This window comes from Rhinopithecus bieti, unplaced genomic scaffold, assembly GCF_001698545.2.
Source record: "Rhinopithecus bieti isolate Rb0 unplaced genomic scaffold, ASM169854v2 scaffold_28547, whole genome shotgun sequence".
Classification (NCBI taxonomy): Eukaryota; Metazoa; Chordata; class Mammalia; order Primates; family Cercopithecidae; genus Rhinopithecus; species Rhinopithecus bieti.
In genome coordinates this window covers 3403995-3408970 of record NW_016813480.1, presented here as the reverse complement: position 1 = coordinate 3408970, position 4976 = coordinate 3403995, and the positions used below count along the sequence as shown (strand labels likewise).

At 44.5% G+C, this 4976-nt stretch overlaps 1 long non-coding RNA gene across 2 annotated transcripts in view; it reads right to left on the bottom strand.

Annotated features, from left to right (window-relative positions):
• Positions 1-3507, bottom strand: part of LOC108512943 (uncharacterized) — a 97681-nt gene extending 94174 nt beyond the window's left edge. For both annotated transcript variants that reach the window (XR_001880754.1, XR_001880757.1), the window contains exon 1: positions 3448-3507. This is a non-coding gene — a long non-coding RNA (uncharacterized LOC108512943). The remainder of the gene's footprint in view (positions 1-3447) is intronic.
• Positions 3508-4976: the final 1469 nt, after the last annotated feature.

The following is a 4976-nucleotide window of genomic DNA, read 5'->3' as shown; positions in this document are numbered from 1 at the left end:
AAAAAAAAAAAAAAAAAAAAGAAAGAAAGAAAGAAAGAAAGAAAATCTGTTTCTCTGCTCTGCGTCCAGCTTCCAGTTGTGTTCCCATTGTTGAAGTCACCGAAAAAAGTGAGTTCTGAATACCACGGGTTGCTGCTCGGGTCCCAAGTAGATTATTCTAATTTTCCTGCAGAGAGTGGTTAGAAGGAGTCAGGGCCACATCGGTGCAGACTGCAGAAGTGGCCTTCTCACTGCAGCGTATGAAATCACCCCCAGGAGATCAGGGGTGTCCCCTGCACAGCCCTGCACAGAGGCCTGGGATGTCCTGAACTCACCACTAAAAAAATGCACACCAGGCCGGGCGTGGTGGCTCACGCCTGTAATCCCAGCACTTTGGGAGGCCAAGACGGGCGGATCATGAGGTCGGGAGATCGAGACCATCCTGGCTTACATGGTGAAACCCCATCTCTACTAAAAAATACAAAAAAAAAAAAACTAGCCGGGCGAGGTGGCGGGTGCCTGTAGTCCCAGCTACTCAGGAGGCTGAGGCAGGAGAATGGCGTAAACCTGGGAGGCGGAGCTTGCAGTGAGCTGAGATCCAGCCACTGCACTCCAGCCTGGGCAACAGAGCGAGACTCCGTCTCAAAAAAAAAAAAAAAAAAAAAAGCACACCAATATTGCTCTCGATTACTTCCTGGTGTTCCCATTGTTTCCGGCTGAAGGGCGGTGTGGCTGGCAGGGCAGACGGGGATCACACAGATCCCTGCAGAAGACCCGTGCCTGCCAGGTTTCCCGCCCACGGATGTCCACCTTGTGACCATAATAACCTCACCCCCAGCTGGATTGTGGCTCTCTCACAACATTGCTGGGATGCATCCAGGTTGCCGTGGGAACATTCAGGGGCTGTACTGTCAAAACCAAATCCCTTGGATTGCTGCAAAAATAAACAAGATCTACAGGGATCTTGTCTTAGGGACCAAGGGTCTGGAAGAGACAGTGTCCTGTTGTGTGCCTGTTGCCAGGAGAACGTGCCCGTCCTTCATTCGAGGAGGCTCTGCTCACACGGGGAGGTAGGAGAGGGAGTGAAGGGTCTTGGGGAGAGGAGGGCTTTGGAATTAGGAAGACGAGATTCAAATCCAGGCTTCTGATCCAGCAGTCCCTCTACTGGGTGTACAGTAGACCCAAAGCAAAGGAAAATCAGTTTGTCAAAAAGCTGTCTGCACTTTGACAGTTGCAAAATGCTGATTGCAGTGGCGTTCACTGCAGCTGCAACAGGAAGTCACCCTAAGTGTCCATCTGCAGAGGCGTGGATACATAAAGGGTCGTGTATATACACAATGGAATACTATTTTGTGTGTGTGTGTGTTTAAGACAGAGTCTTCCTCTTGTTGCCCAGGCTGGAGTGCAATGATACAATCCCAGCTCACTGCAGCCTCTGCTTCCTGGGTTCAAGTAATTCTCCTGCCTCAGCCTCCTGAGTAGCTGGGATTACAGGTCTGCACCACCACACCCGGCTAATTTTGCATTTTTAGTAGAGATGGGGTTTCACCATGTTAGCCAGGCTGGTCTCCAACTTCTGACCTCAAGTGATCCACCTGTCTCAGCCTCCCAAAGTGCTGGGATTACAGGCATGAGCCACCACGCTTTGCTATTTAGTCTATTAAAAAAGGAAATCCATCCTGCCCTTTGTGACAACATAGATGAACACAGAGGACATGCTAAGAGAAATAAGTCAGGAACAGAAACAAATACCACATAATCTCACTCGCATGTGGAATTTTAAAAAATGGAATTCATAAAAGGAGAGAGTAGACCAGTGGTTACCAGAGGCGGTGGGTCAAGGGCTGGAAAGATGTTGGTCAAAGGGTACAATGTTTCAGTTCAACTTTGGAGGAAGAAGTTCAAGAAACCTATTGTACAGCACGGTGACTAGAGCTAATAACAATGCATTGTATTCTTGAAAATCGCTGAGAGTAGATTTTGTGTTCTCACAGTAAAAAATTAAAATGCATGTGAGCTAATGCATAGGTTCATTAGCTCTCTTTAGTCATTTCACAATGTATACATATTTCAAAACCACATGCTGTACACAATAAATATATACAATTTTTTATTTGTCAATGAAAAAGATTAAAACAGCAACAACAAATAGAGGCTCGGGTCCCCACTAGCTAGCCCATGCCACAGGGCACCATGTTCATTTCTCAGGGTTATCACTGGAGTTGGATGAGAGAACACGGTCCAGTGCTGAGCCCCGCAGCTGCCGCCTGGCCGGTATCCATGAAACGGTAGCAGTGAATGGCAGAAGGGAACCCAGCTTTCTGCCAACAGCATTATGCTGTTAGTAAATTCACTGAGTCCCTGCTCACATTTGATGCCTGGAGCTTGGTAAACACGGGCACTCTACTTCTTCCAAAGGGATTGCTAATTCCCTGAATGACTCTTCCCTTGACAGTCAGTCCAATTATTGCCTTTTTGGTTTACCTGCAGTGATCCCATGTTACACAAGAGCTCAGCCTGGTAAACACCTTTCCTCTTTGTAACTATGGTTTCTTTTGCGTGCTCTTTTCATGAGCCAATGTGGGAGATATTTTTTTTAAAGAAACCAAATTCTAGTAATACATAATCATTGTAGAAAATCAGGTAATATGGAAAGGCAACAAACAAAAACAGAATTAAAATAATTCCCAATCTTTCTACCCAGAGACAATCACTGTGACATAGATTCTAGACTTTTCCTTATGTAAAAATATGTGTCATCTGTCCTTTTCAAACAAATTTAATTCATATATACCAATGGTTCTCTTTATTTCATTCTATTCTTATTTCTTTTTTTTTTTTTTGAACTTTTATTTTAGATTCAGGGGGTACATGTGCCAGTTTGTTACCTGGGTATATTATGTGAGGCTGAGGTTTAGGATATCAATGTTCTATCACCCAGGTACTCAGCTTGGTACCCAACAGTTAGTTTTTGAACCCTTGCTCCCCTCCTTCCCTCCCCTAAAAGTAGGTATATATCCAAAAGAAAACACATAGTTCTACCAAAAAGACACATGTATGTGCATGTTCATCACAGCACAACAGCAAAGACATGGAATCAGCATAGATGCCCATCAGTGGTGGATTGGATAAAGAAAATGTGGTACATCTACACCAAGGAATACTACCCAGCCAAAAAAAGAGAAAGAAACCACGTCCTATGCAGCAACATGGGAGCAGTTGGATGACATTACCCTAAGAGAATTAACCCAGGAACAGAACACCAAATACTGTATGTTTTTACTTTTAAGTGGGAGCTAAACACTGGGTACTCCTGGACATAAAGATGGCAACAAATGGCTCTTTAAACTGCTTTTTCAGCTCAAACATGCTAAACATTATTCCAAATAAGACAGAATGATCATCCACAGAATCACTTAAAATAGCTGTCTAATATTCTTTTACATAGATATAATAAATTTTACCAACCATTTAGGAAGCTAGGATTCTTTCTGGGACCCTAAGCAGCATCGCGGTGAATAATCGCACGCATGTATCTTTGTGCGCATGCCCACTTGTTTCCTAGGAACAAACCGCTGGAAGTCGAATTTTATGAAGAGCGTGTACCGTTTCAAGGCTCTTGATACATATTACCAAATTGTTCCACAAATGTACTGATCTAGGCTCCCTCTAATCTGAGAATTGGCATCCTTTTCTTCACACCGAAGTTGGCACTGATTACAATTCTTTTTATTTTGTTTTCCAACCCACTCTATGAAAAAAATGCATTCTTATTATTTTCTTCTATGTTTGATTACTAATCAGAGTTTTCATTTTTGGCATTTCTTGGCCATCTTTCTTTTCTTTTTTTCTTTTTCATTTTTTTAAGACACAGTCTCACTCTGTTGTCCAGGCTGAATGCAGTGGCACAATCATGGCTCACTGTAGCCTTGGCCTCCTGGGATCAAGTGATCCTCATGCCTCAGCCTCCCAAGTGGCTGGGACTACAGGCCTGTGCCATCACACCTGACTAGTTTTTTACTTTTTGTAGAGTAAAAAAATTATTTAACTATTTATTTATTTATTTATTTATTTATTTATTTTACTTTTGTTGCCCTGTTGGTCTCAAACTCTTGGCTTCAAGTGATCCCCCACCTTGGCCTCCCAAAGTGCTGGGATTCCAGGCATAAGCCACCGTGTCCTGCCTGTATTTCTTGTTTTATTAAACGCTTCTTTATTACTACGCTTAGCCGTTTTCCCATTAGGGTATTTCTCATTCTTCATTGATCTGTATGAGCATTCTATAACGTAAGCTCTGCAAAACTCCACCCAGGGAATATTCCCTTGCATGTGGGTGAGAAATCACTGTGTGGATGCTCCAGTGGAGGTGCTGCTGAAGTCAGGGTAACTCAATGGGGCCCTTCAGGAAGAGAAGTCACTCACCCAGTGGAGGTTGGGGCACAGGAGCTCCTGGTGTTTATTGTCCAAGCTGGTAGTAACCAAGAGGATTGAGCTTGGGGGGACAGAAGACACCATGTTTGGCCTTGGCCTGATGCTGGATCCCAATAATGTGAAGTGGGAAGTACTGACCTAAGTCTGCTACGCACTGGCTCTGGGACCAGTAGCATCAGCACCACTCAGAAACCTGTTCAGCAATGCAGATGCTCAGGCCGCAGCACAGGAAACTTGTAAGCACACTTTTTTTTTTTTATTGTCATGGTAAAATATACATAACATGGCCAGGTGCGATGGCTCACACCTGTCATCCCAGCATTTTGGGAGGCCGAGGCTGGCGGATCACGTGAGGTCAGGAGTTCGAGATCAGCCTGGCCAACATGGTGAAACCCTGTTTCTACAAAAAATACAAAATTAGCCGGGCGTGGTGGCACATGCCTGTAATCTCAGCTACTTGGGAGCCTGAGGCACGAGAATCGCTTCAATCTGGGAGGTGGAGGTTGCAGTGAGCCGAGATTGCACAAGCCTGGGCCATGAGAACGAAACTCCATCTCAAAAAAGCA